Raw genomic sequence first — 14,690 nt, forward strand, 5'->3', positions numbered from 1 at the left:
CTTAGATAGAATGCAATCCGCTTCTTTAAAAAACATCCAGTCTCAAAATGCATGAAGCCATTGAAGAAAGTTTAAAAATGAGACCAAAAATATGAACCTAAAGCCAGTTCTTAAGCCGTTGTAAGAACAAGTTCCAGTATCAGGCCAGATTATCTGATCTTAAGGGGGCTTTCTGCAAAATTAATCCTTATTGAAGCTTTTGGAAGTTTTCAAAGAACATCCCTTCCATTTGGTTTACTCTTACCAAAGCACAAAGCAGAATAGAAACTCTTCACAGAGTATCAGCGTGCAATTTTAAGCATGTATTTGACATGTAAAAATAAGTGTTCTTATTAAGTTATAAAATTAAGTTTATTCTCAGGAATAAAATGTATTAAATTAGTCCACCTCTTAAAGGTCATTCAGAGATGATCTGAATGCACAACACCCACCTGCTCTGTGATTGTGGAGTCTGTCATGTCATTCCCACCTCACCCTGCTGATGGCTATTAAACCACCCTCTTCAGCCTGTTTAAACCGAGAAACCCACAAAACTGAAAATATAACAAACCAAACTGGTTAATCTCAGTCTGATCTACCTGAATCTGAACAGGTAGAATGGTAATCTTCTGCATCTGTGTCTAATCCACTGTTTTTCATTGCTCAAGTTCCTGTAATTTTAAGGGAAAAAAATTACTTGATGTCCAAGAACATGACCCAAATACTAGTATTGTGAGAGACGCTAGAGAAAGTAATGACTTGCTGCAGTTTCCACAGGATTCTACTATTTCCTTTCCAGCTTGGTTAAAACTACAGCTGTAGCAACCACACACCACTGTTCATATGAAACTGAAACGCCATCTATGCTGCAACTGCAGCTGTCATCATCTTTGTTTAGTTAGTAAAATGTAATCAAGTTATTTTTGAATTTGCTATCAACGTGTTTTCTTGCTAGGCTGCATATTCTTCTTGTCCCCAGATTGGCTATTATGTTGAGATTATATGTTAAAAAACAGGACAAAGCCAGCAACTGGTAGTTTTCTATATTTTGCAGATGTAAGAACTAAATACACACAGAGCACCTGGACTTCACAGTTCTGGCAGATGCTGTCTGTGGTTTGCACATTTGGGGCCTTATCCTGAAACTTTAATGGAGTCTCAGCAACAATCACTTCCTCCTCTCCCTGCCTCTAGATAGGAGATGCAATCAGATCCCAGTCACCTTGTTTAGGGACTTTACAAACAACAGATTAAGATTTCATTAATTTTGTTATTGATCATTAAGGTTCTCTACTTAGTGCTGAGGAACAGAACTCAGGATGTAGTGCTCTGTTATTTGTGACAAATTATGAATGAAAAATCTGTATTTTTTTTTAAAACAACAAACAAGCCACATACACAGATGACAAGGACATTCCACTTGCAGATTTACTACCTATACTACTAGAGAGGCCAATAAACACGATCATCTCCCCCGCACCCTTAGGAAAAAAAGCATTTCCCCATGTTACTGTTCAGAAACAGCTGTCCTCTAGTTCTCTCAAGCTAGATGCTGCTCCTTCAAAAATATATGGAGAGAACACTGAACAGCTGGACACAAAAGACTGTAGGACTGATAAGCATTTTGTCCTCCCTATCCCTTCAACAATGTCATGTTATTCAATCCCTTCCACCATCTCCACTGTGCCATCTCCTGCAGTATGATGCAATAACTGTTAGATCAAGGCACAAGGGATTATAAAATATAAACAATCAATTCCTTAAACACCTTGGGGAAGGGAATAAATTTTTAACCTGTATCAGTTCTATAATCCAGTTCAGATAATTCAGATGCAAAAGCAGTTTCATCATCCCAACCAAGAGAAAGATCCAGGAGTAAAAGCAAACAGCTAAGGAAGCATGAGTTAAGGCAAATTATACCTTGTCAGACTACAAAAAAAGCAAGACATTGCTTTCCCCCCCCCAACTTAGTTTATACTTTAAGTCATAGGATGAAGGCTAGGTTAAGTGATTTTCCAGGTGCTTAATATTTTTGATCAATGAAGACAAGTGTCAAAACAAAATTTGTGTCAACAAGAGACAGAGGTGTTAGAAACAATGTAGGCTTGGGTTAGAAGAAATCTCTTAATGTAAATAAAGAACAGGCAGAAGTTCAGTTTCTTACTAGATGTTCTCTATTATGATGTCTGACGACTATGTTGGATGTATATATTCTAGAAAAAGAATGTAAACCTGACAACACAGGTTTATGCGTGATAACAACAGTTTCAGTCTTGGAGAAAACACTTTTAGACCATTTTAGATGGATTTTTTCCAACACTAGAAACAAACAATAATTAAATCTAAACACACAGCAACTCTGCCACACCAGTGTTAGAAAACACCTTAAGTTGCAGAAAACATCAAGACTACTTTCTATAGCGTGCACCTTTGCCTGATCTTAAAATGCCACTGGTGGGCTGCCTTACTCAATTTCTTACATGCCTATCTGGTGAAGAGAGGCATGCCTCTCCTCTGAGTATTTCCAGTGAAGTTGAATCTGTTTTGAGGCCAGAAAAGGAGATTAGTTTAAGAGATTCACCCAATCCCATAAATCAACTCTTTAGAGAACCTTTACACTCCAAGATCTTCTACTCTTTTAGCTTGCTAACTTCCCTTCATTCTCCAAAAGCTTGGTTTGTCAAGATACACTTTCTTAGTTAATGAACCTGTACATTTTTATTGCAGTTCGTTTTATTCTCACTCTGACCTCGTAACTTGATTTTACGGACCAAGTTCTTTTCACAACTATTCAGCGCAGTACTCCAAATCCTGCTAGCTTCAGAAATCTTCCAAAATAGTTGAAAACCTCCTGGCTACTACTGTAAAAGCTGTATGTTTAAAAGGACAATTAAGCATGTTGTAAAGCTAGGACTTAATCCTGCTTCTTGTATGCATCTCTATTGAAGCCTGTAGGAGTTAGCATGGAAGTAAAATGAAAACATTGTTTGTGTAATAGTTTTAACACTACGCAATGCTTAAAACCAAACCAAAACACAAATGCTCTCAAATGCAGCCAAGGTAACCAGCAATGAAATAGAGAAATGCTTTTTTTTTTTCCTGTGCCTACAGATGTAAAGTTACAGGAGGTCAAGTCTACTGATATTTTAAATTTTTCAAAGCTTGCTGTTAGATCTGTGGATTTTCTCTGGGAAAAGGAAAAAGTTAATCTAACCTGACACTTAATAGCTGTTTGTAACTATGGCTAAACCAAGTTGTCATAGCTTGAAATTCAAGAGAAAAATCACTCCCTTGTATTGTGTACGCTGTCTCTAGGTGACCACTAAGTGCAGAGCTCTCCTTTCAAACATTCAAAGGCAGGGAAGGCCACAAAAAAAAACATACAGGCTGTAACTGCAGTTTGCACAGGAGTACTAGTTCTGCAAGGAATTTTTTTTAACCTCATTGTGACAAGGGGTGTTCTACTTATCTACTGGACAGCAGTACCAAAACTGGCATCTGGTGTGGAAACATCACAACTGAACACACGAATGCAGTTTACATATACACTGTATACATCTCCACTGAACTGTAAGGATCCCCAGGTCCCAGTGGAGGGGGCCAAACATGACCCAGAAGATCCTCCCCACCCCCAACGTTTCATGTTGTGAAACCCATTTTAATAATCTATAGGTGGAGCTGTGCTTCACTCTAAACCTGTGGAAGCACTGAAGAACGTAAGGAGATTTCTTTAAATCAAAAGGATAATCTGTCTTATCTCCCTCAGGGAAAGATCTGTTTCATTGCGACACATCTGGAAGTATCTAGATCAGTTCCAGCAGAGATCAGGAACTGTCTTAAACAGAAAAGTCCAAGTACAACTTGGAAAGGTTGGCAAGGGATGAAACAAGAAGCTGACCATAGGTTCAATGGGAAAAAAACACAAACATAAATCCAAGGACACATATGAGGTCCCTGGTAAGGACATGCTCTGTTACATTAAAAAAATACTTTCCCAACGTGAAACATTATAGAACAGCCCTGAACCAGAGAGAGCTGGTCAAATGGCTGTAATCTCATAGTAGTTTGGTTTTGGAAGCGAAGCTGGCAGAAGGGGGGCCTGTCCCATCAGCTCCTTCAAGGCAAAAGAGTTCTCAAGAGCTTTTACAGCAGACTTGGCACAGTCTGCTAAAGTGTTCTGTAGGTGGGCACCGCGATCATCTATCAAATAAACACCACCCCTTCACAGAACAGGAACAATTTCACTTATTATACATCTGACCTTTCTGGCTGAGCCAGCCACCTACCTTCTTCCAGACTCAGGAGGACTGCAGACCAATTACCCTCCTCCTGTATCAGGTGCTATAAGCTCTGGCATTTGGGGGAAGGTGCTGATTTATTGTTTTTGCATAGGAAGCATACAAACTGTTCACACAGTGAATCAGCCTGAGAAATTCCCATGAATGCCTTTTTTTTTTTTAAACACTATCAGCCCACAGTCAGCTCAGTTCTCCCAGAAAATAGTTTTCACAGTCTGTGTAGGGAAAAAAACAAAGGACAAAGAGACTCTCCCTTCCCTGAGAAATGAGGCAGTATTGCAGAAAGGCTGCTGTCACCTCAGTAACGCACCAGTCCACATCCTACCCCTAAGTTGCTAAATCAGTTACCCTAACAGTTGAACCTTCCAGATTTAGTGAGTGATAGTGGTAGAACTCCAGCTTGTGACTCATGGTCACTAACAGGACAGCTGGAGAGGTTAAAGACATCTGACACAGGCATTTTGAGTCACCCTGCTCCCTAAAGCATAAAACCAGTGGGATTTTAATCAGACCTTAACCTTTGAAATGGCAATTTGAAATAACTCACATAAGCTTGGCAGTGCTATATTTGAGTACCACAAGGGTTTGAAGAAGACGCTGCATTACAGAGCAAGTATGTATAAAAGGGAGTAAGACACATGCTTTTACAAAAAAATGGTGCATTAACCAAACTTCAATATGGATATGCCAGAATGACATGTTATTCACAGACATTTAAGAATTACTTTCCTGAGCATTCTACCAAAGAAGATCTAAATCCATATAGAGTACTCATTTGACCATTGAAGGGTTCTGACTAATACTTGCCATGGTGATCCAGATCTATTTAGAAGCAGCATTGGTCCTGCCTATTTCTTCTTTCTTGATGGCATCTAGGTTTGTGTTAGTGATAAGGTAGTTTCTGCTCATCCTTGAGCAGCTGTTGATGAGAACAAAATGCCCATTTACAAGTTTAAAGCTGTCTATACTGACAAATGCAGCACAAAATTCTAACCTTAAAACCTTTTCAACCCTGGGAAAAATGCTGCCTTAGAAAATGCAGAGATTAACTACAAAAGTATTGCTACATCGAAGATTATAGGTGTATGCTGGTGTACTATTTAGACAGTAATCTGGAACTGGTAAAGACTACAGAGATATCACTGTGAGCCAATTGTTTACACAAGATTTTTAATTACATGTATAAGTAAGTGTTGTCTGCCAAGTTAACAACAGTATTATTAAATGAAGCATGCCAGATACTGACAACAGAAAAGCTTTTTTTCTAAGAAATAAATTGTTGCTGCATATATGAATGAAGGATCAGTTAGGCACAAGGATCTACACTACAGACTCTAGAGGTCATCTGTTCTGCACCCCCTCCCCAGCTTTACTCAAGCAGGGCCACCAGCAGCAGGTTGCCCAGGATCATGTCCTGCCAACTTCTGAAGACCTCCAAAGGATGGAGGCTCCACAACCTCTGGACACCCTGTGCCAGTGCTGTCACTCACACAGCAAAGTGCTTCCTGATGTTCGGCTGGAACCTTGTGTGTTCCAGTTTGTGCCAGTTGCCTCTTGTCCTGGCACTGGGCACCACTGAAAATAGCATGGCTCTGTCTTCTTTCCACCCTCCCTTGAGGTATTTATAGACATTAGTAAGTTCCTCCCTGAGCCTCCCCTTCTACAGGCTGAACACTCCCAGCTCTCACAGCCTCTTCTCATAGGAGAGGTGATCCAGGGCCTTCATTATCATGGTGGCCCTACACTGGACTCTTTCCAGTATGTCCACATTGCTCATAGACTGAGGGGCCCAGATCTGGACACAATTCTCCAGGTGTGGCTTCATCAATGATGAATATAGACAGAACTAGATACCTCTGCATTTGTTAATATTTTTAGATTAGTAACCACTAAGGTAAAGCAAGAAAAAGGTCACAGCCTCTGCTGCTTCCTGAACATGGACTGCTTTATTCCACCACCTCCCAAAATAATAGCTTCATTTTTGGACTAGGATTATATGATGAAATCCACCTACCTCTCAGAATACAGACATTTCAGCTAGTAAGTTAAAACAGGCATACATGTTTTAGGCTCCGTCATTTCACGGTGACTTGTAAAAACAAAACAAAACACAAACTCAGATTCTCCCTAAATTGGAGAGGACTTCTTTTACACTACCTGCCCTAATCTCAAAAAAATCTTTTGGTATTTTCTCTCCACAAAACATTAGGCCATTCTACAGGAAAAAAATTCAGATTTGCTCTTAGAAATGCTTTCAATGTATACAACAAATGCTCATTTTAGCTTAAAAGCTTCCATTAAGATTTTAGATAAAAACTGGAAGTTACTTGATTTTGGGTGCAGTGGTAGAATGCACTTGGGCTGAAAACACCACAAAATTTGTTTGATTTTTATTGCTAATGACTTAACACATCAGTATCATAGCATCATCATTCTACGTACTCCTGAAAACATTTATAGGCAGATGGACTGCAAGGAATGTGAACAAGGAAAGCCAGCTCATGCTGTAGGGAGGAACGCATAGTTCTGGCAAACTAAAAATAAAAATAAAGCATTAACACACCATATGCTGTACAACAGCTAATAGTATTATTTAGAAATATTCCAATAAAACAAAGGTAACAATGGCAGAAGTTCAGACCTACGAAAAAAAGGGGACTTAAGTCAGCCACCTCTGACAGTCATATTCGTCACCATAAAAACTCGTGTTTGTTTATAACTAACAATTTAGTTTTTTTCATTTTACACAAACCTTAGGATAACATATACTTGAAGAGTTTTCCTTGTGACCAAAGCTACTAGCCATGCCAGAAAACAGTTGAAATACCACTGGTAGAACAAATTTTGGCTTGTACACAGACCACGACTTAAAAGACTGACTTGTCTTGCACCACAATTGTAGTATCTTCCTATTCAGTAAGTTCTGTTTTAACCTCTGTGCATCTGCATAGTAGTGTTAATACGTTCTCTTTCCAGCAGTGTAAGAAAAGCAGCCAAAGAAAGGGAGCTCTTCAAGTATTTTCTTGTAGGTGAAATCCTATCACAAAAAGTAATTTCAACTCAGGTAATGCTCAAGTAACTTCGACATTTTGGAAATTACAAACAACATTGGTGTAAGAGAACAGCCTGCGTGCACACAGTTAATATTCAACAAACAATTTTTTTCATGCTTTCAAACTGAAGATCGCAATCACAACTGAATTATTTCTTAGAACGTGTCAGTTAATAATCTGACCAGGGAGAAGGCTAAAGTAACTTAGAGGAAGTAAATTTTTTTTTTTTTGCAAAAGAAAACACTTCGAACTGCCACAGAGTCAACAGTAACACAGCACTGGGTGAAGGACTCATTTAATGACACCAAACCCTTGGGCAAATCTTAACCTGTTCTAACTTTCACTTCCAGTTTATGAAATGGTGGTAGCTTCACATACCTGCAGCAGAGATGTAAAATCATGTAATTGCTCACAGTCTGAAATCTTCAGGACTAACAGCAAGCTTCTCAGTCTCAGCCTTGCTGAAGTGCTCACTCATATTATTAGGGTAACCAGCTCCAATTACAGAAGTACGTATGTGAAGGTAAGAACTACATTTTCCACAGCTTTTCCCTCTTGGTGTCAAAACAAAGAGTTTAGACTTCTCCTTTGTAGCAAAGTAGCTGAAGCACGGAATAAAAACAGGACACATTTGCTCAACAGCTCTCACTCCAGCCCAACAGAAAACAGGGAAAGAAATGCAATGGATTTAATCCATATTAAAAAGCTTCAGTAAATCACCATTCTGCAGCTTAGCCTGTGAGGTGACCCGACATCAGCAAAAACATTCTTAAGAATGTTTTCATTTGTGACTTATATTGTGGAAAGGTAAATTTAAAACAAAAAGACCTGTGGTTTAGGTTGGTTAATTTTTACCTGACAGGTCTCAAATTCTAATGGACTATTTGGAAATTGATTCAAAGCAGCAAATAATGACTGTGTGGCTGTCTTTGCTCCAGAAGATAAGTTTCATAAGCATCTCAAACGGAAGTTTCAGAGTCCATAAAGTATGTTCATTCTGGTACACCCATACGCTATATACTACTTAAATTCCCCTTTAAAAACCTAACTAGCCATGAAATACTTTTTCCTAATGCAACAGAGGAGCTGCACTAAGAATTAGCATTTTCCCTCTAGCCAGAAAAGGTGCTGAAACAGGAAGAACATTTCCACCTCAGACTAACACTGAACCCAAGCTATCGCTCTGAAGCCTTTGCTTTTACACACGGCAGAACTCCATTCACATTCAACAGCCAGAAGTAGAGTGTGTGTCTCTCACTGTTTATACTAGGTTTATGCAGCAAAGTTTTGGTAGCAGGGTGGGGGCTGCAGGGGTGGCCTCTGTGAGCAGAACCCAGCAGCTGCCCCATGTCAGATCAGAGTCAGCTCCAGGGTGGATGGTAGGGCAAATGCATTTTTAGTTTGCTTTAACTCTCACTGCTCTAGTCTGCTAGTGATAGGCAATAAATTACATTCATCTCCCTTATGCTAGTTCTGTTTAGCCTGTGACAGTAACTGGTGAGTGATCTCCCTGTCCTTATCTCAACCTTTGAGCTTCCCCCCCCCAACATTTTCTTCCCCCTTCCTTCTGAGGAGGGAAGTGACAGGCAGGAATGGTGCTGAGCCACCTACCACCTCACTTCTCAGCTCCTAATTTACCAAGCAAAAGGAATACCCTGGTCCATAAGGAAGAAGTCTCCATAGAAAAAAAGGGATGCCTTTTCTCATCCTTATTCCCCTCAAAAAGGAGCATTGTTTCCCAGCCCTCTCATGTATCCCTTTTTCCTAGTAGCTCTATTTGTTTTCTTATCTCAAGAGCAGAGTAGGCCACACAGGGAAGGGCATGGATGCCCTTCTCTCTGACACTTTTTCAAGACTTCTCATCCTTGTTTTACCACATTCAAACATACAGATTATCTACTAACCCTTCTGAACACATACTCCTACCCACATGTTTTTTAGTTCAAAAACAGCTACTACAAACTAGTTATGACCATGAGCTAGAACATGCTGAACCAACTGCCATGAACCAGAACAACTTCAGTCAAGAGAGAAAGCAAACAGGTAAAAATGAAGGATATTAGTTTAATTTGCTTGCAGCAAGGGTGTCTTGTTACGGAGACCAACAATGCTCAACTCCCACAGATCATCAGCCTTTCCCTGCTTAGACAGATCTAAGAGTTCTGGTACTGTTCTCCCCATAAAGTTGAACCCACTGTTCTTACTCTTCAGCAATCCTTCCCCATGTCTGAAATGTGTCTGCTCAAAGTCTTCGATGAACAAGGTCCCTGCCTCCAGTTTCATGTTTGTTTCTGCTTCCTGTCCCATCACAGTGATTATTCCAAAGTCTGGAAAGAAAAAAACACAAAGCAACTCCGCAACTTGTTCAATATTTGATTTATTGCACAAGAAATATCCAAGCTATTTTCGGTTATTCAAATAATGTGAGGAGGAGACTGCTACAGGCACAATCAGGGAAATGAGGATACTTAATGGCAATAAAGAATAAGCTCTAACATGCCCTTGCTTCTACATTGTTAACATGACAACATAATGGATGGATCTGTAGTTTGCTCGCTCTCAATGTAAATATTACACAGTACATGAGGATTTTGTACTTCAGTCATTGATAAAAAGAACTTGTCGGTCAACATCAAAAACAATTAGCATTAATAAGAACAGGCCTCCAAATACTATATTTTCAGATTGAGAAATTCAATACATAGGATTTATGAGAATTCAAAAGAAAATATATTTTGACTTTTTGATTATAATCACTACAATTAAATCACTTTTTATCCTCAACTGTGTAGCAATTGTATGGGAATGTTTGTGTGCAAACTATCAACAGCTTGAGCAGAAGACAATAGCTTAATTTCTGTCACTGAAAAGAATGTGGTCCTCTGATGACTAGAGCTACAAGGCTACCAAGTTATTTTTCTACTCCTATATCAAGGCACACTATTTTTCTATAGCCCCTCAGAAATTCCTTTCATCAGCCTTTCACTGAAAGCTCTGAACTCCATTTCCATCAATACTTTTTAATTGTACTATGAGTTTTCAATAAATAAAACTATACAAATTAATCCAGAAAATAGATCTAACACTTTAAAATTCAGTAAACTGAATGATTCCAGGTAGCAATCCCAATAATATCAAAATCAAGTTTTCCTTTAAGTACATTCTATCCTTGCCTGCTAAATTACTGCCCCATGCAACTATTACACAAAAGATTAAACTCAAGTTACGCAGCATTCTTCCTCAATATGTCAGGTAAAGCATTAAATAGTAGCATTAAATACTTAATGCAACTTCGTATTTCAGGAACTGAATATTCTCCAAAGAGCTCTAAAAAAAAAAGCTAACTCCACAATCTCTACATGTTGACATCACTGTGCTAATAGTGTAGTGTGACTACTAAAATATTTTTCTAGTACTTAGAGGTTCTTTGTCTCAAGAAATGCCATTTCAATGCTGAATGATTATAGTCATAAAATAGCCCAGATCAGAATGGACCTCGAATGATCATTTAGACCAACCTTTCAGGCTAAATGGGAACTTAGATGGTATTATCCTGCACCCTGTCCAGTCTTGTCTTGAAAGCCTCCGGTGATGGGGATTCTATCACATCCCTGGGGAAGTCACTCCTCTGATTGATCGTTCTCACTGTAAAGAATAAAAATAAAAAGTGTTTCTTGTGATATTAACTTGAACGCTTAAAAATAAACAGATTTCTTAGGAACATCAACTAAAAGTGACCATATGTACGTAGTAACAGTTACTGTCAAACATGACAATTTGAGCATGCCATGAAGAACACATTTTTTTCAGTTTGACCTAGAAAAATACAACAGAACATGACAGATACGATACATGTAATCAATTATTATTTTTAAATGTTAAGAATACCTCAAAATTGCAACTTGGTACTATGTACAACAGGGCAAGAGCACTCTTACGGTGAAAGTCCCAGAAGTTATTACAGACTTGTCAACTGCATACATTCCTTGCTGTTTGTATGTAAGATTATTGACATCTCACATTGGTAATAAGGAAAACAAACACACTAGGAGTTTCATTACCTACAGCAGTATTGTTTTAAGACCATGACAAGTGGTGATGATTACCAAGGTAAAAACTAGTGGGAATGAGAGCTCAAGGGAAAATGAAAAATCTAAGCACATAGATAAAGAGCCCCCTTGGGAAGTGCTGAGCAGTACCAACTAATTAACTACTGTGCTCATTATCATGCTACATAACATCTTACATAAGCTATGATTTCAAGCGTAGACTGATTGCAGCTCCAGCCAAGACAGAGTGCATGCTGAACTACACCAGTTGCTCTAGAGAAGAACTATGAGTAAAAGTTAATGGTTTACCCTGGCTCACTGCAAGTAGCTCTTGAGCATACTGTTGACTGCAGTCTCTCTCCTAGGCTATCTGGGGCCTAGGAGATCATTGAAAGCAACTACAATGCTAGTTTTTCTCACAAGTCAGGTAACAAAGCATTGCAAGGAGTGACGTAAGTCTTAATATTCAAAAATAAAAGAAATATCAGCTTTAGAAGAACCACAGCTACTTAACTTGTAGCAACTTCATTTTTCTACTGATCAATTGATATTTTGGCTTACTCACATCCGCCTTTACCTTCTGATGGTAAAAAACACCATTGAACTACAGCGCATGCACACAAGAAGAGATCAGCATCTACCCATATCTTTGTATTAAAAGAAAGAATAATAGCAACCTCCTTTTCCTTTGAGTGCAAGGATTTTCACAGCAGAACTCCTAATTTTACTATCAATTTCCCTTTCTTGGTACACATACCTAGAGTTCATTAGAGAGTATATGTTATTTGCTTGCATTGGCAGAATTTTAAGTTTATAGCTATCATACTCATTTCATTCATTTTATTTATTTTTCCCCTCTGTGATACCCATTTTGCCCAAATCCAAACAGTTAGTTCAGGGGACTGGTCCAAAATAAAAATAAAACATCAGATGTTTAAAGATTAAAAAAAAGCATATTCCAGTATTGGTGAGCAACATTCTCTTGATTAGAAGTGAAAATAGAAGTAACAGGAGCTTCTGCTCCCACAGAGACCTTATAGAGGCCTTACAGTGCCTAAAGGGGGGCCTACAGGAAAGCTGGGGAGGGACTCTTTGTCAGTGAGTGTAGGGATAGGACAAGGGGGAATGGCTTTAAACTAAAAGAGGTGAGATTTAGATTAGATATTAGGAAGAAATTCTTCACTCAGAGGGTGGTGAGGCACTGGCACAGGCTGCCCAGAGAAGCTGTGGATGCCCCATCCCTGGAGGTGTTCAAGGCCAGGCTGGATGGGGCTTTGGGCAGCCTGGTCTGATCGGAGGTGTCCCTGCCCATGGCCGGGGGTTGGGACTGCGTGGTCTTTAAGGTCCCTTCCAACCTAAACCATTCTGTGCATCTATGATCCTTCCAATATCTCATTTCACAATCTAACTCTGGCGTGGTGCTGGTCTTTTGTCAGTAATTATAAAACAAAAATCTCAGAAATTATATAACAAAATATCAGAACCCTGATGTGGCACCAACTGTGTTAAATTCTTCTTTCATAAGATTAAAGATGTTCTAGCTTTCAAAAACAAAAAATACCTTGAAAATGTTACTAAGCAGAAGAGTAAGTACTGATGTCCAGTGAAGGTAAGAATAATCTACCAAGTCTGACCAAAATGTATTTTTGATGTAGCATAAGAAGTGATACATAAGTAATACAGAAAAACAATTTGAAGGCCACAACTAAAGGAATTTGAAATACTTTCCCCAATCTTCTATTAGTCACTTTAGTAACTTTAGTAATATTGCAAGCGTATAGAAATCTGACTATTTCTTCAGACAATCATTAGAAGACTTGGGTAATGCTTGTATCTTTTGTTAGAAAACAGTAAGTGCACAAAGCTTATGAGAATTTACACATTTTGGGACACTATGGCTATGTTTTCTGTTCTTAAAAGAAGCAGCGTTTTTCTCAGTCATTTCTCACTAATTAGATCACAGTCAATATAAAAATCAAGTTACATACTGGAAAGCTATTAGCCATTACATCACCAGCACAAAACTTTCTATTGCTAATGGAACAGATGTACTGTAGGGAATAACAGTACAAAAACCATCATGGCAAACACTCAGGGCAAACAAGTCCTGCTGGCTTCAACTTCTTGATCATTTTAGCTGCCTAGACAGATATCATATTGATACAAGATGCACACACATTTATGGGAAGAGCAAAGACATTAAGGGTATAAGCAAGGAATTCCATACAAGAATTTATATTCTCATTCATTTAAGCCAGAATATTTCTTATAAGACCATACAGTTCACAACTGCAAGCTGACACCAGTGTCAAAGAAGTTGGTCATAATCACACCATTTTAAATTAAAGTTTTCCTCTAGCATTGCTCAGCAGCTCCAGTTAATCACTGCCTCAGACCTGCTGATGCCTCATTTGCTTCTGTTCAGTATCAAGAACTTCCTTCCAAAGTTTTTTTTTTCCCCTGACAGCTTAAAGGTAATATTTCAGTAGCTCTTAGAACAGCCGAACGTTGACAGAAAAAAGTGTTTTGTAAATAATACTGAGGTCCTCAAAATGATAATTTAAAACTTCACTTTTGAGGAAAATATATTTTTCTTCATGAAACAGAAAAGATCTAGAGAGACAATACCGAAAGCTAAGGGATCATTATTGACACATCCTAACACCGTACCAGTTAAGCTGCTCTTAGTTACATATCTCAAGCAGGAAATACATCCTGCATAAAATAGCCATCATGAACAAGTTTCTAGCATCCCTCACTTAGTAAATGAAGGGCAACAATAAAGGTGATCCCATGAAGCATTCTGCTGCTTGAGAACACAAGTAAGTTAAAGCAAAGCAAAACAAGTGTGACAAGTATACTGATAAATTATACATGCTTATACATAAAGCATGAGTGACCTTTAGGCTCCCAGAGTTATTAACCTGGGTCTCATTTATTAAAACATCCACCAAAGCGATGATGAAACACAGCAGAGGCATTCCAAAGTGAGAGTCCCCATTTCAATGCAGTCAAATTAAATTTGGTTTCCAAATTGACTTAATTAAAAGATCACATTGATTAAAGTAGACTTCATCGCATCTTGAATATAAAAACCCTAGAACTGAAAAAGTGCAAATGACAAACAAGAGGAAGGGAACTGCAAACAGTACACACAATAACACATTGGTCAGCTTTGATTACGGTTGCCATGTTGTTGCAGCCTTGTACCAAGAGGACTATGAGTCAGGCAATGTTTCTATGGAGATGTAATACCTTTTATTAGACTAACTGATATAGCTGGAAAAAAGACCTGATGTGCATCTAGGCAC

The sequence above is a fragment of the Anser brachyrhynchus genome, assembly GCF_964034855.1.
Source record: "Anser brachyrhynchus genome assembly, chromosome: 3".
NCBI classification, from domain to species: domain Eukaryota; kingdom Metazoa; phylum Chordata; class Aves; order Anseriformes; family Anatidae; genus Anser; species Anser brachyrhynchus.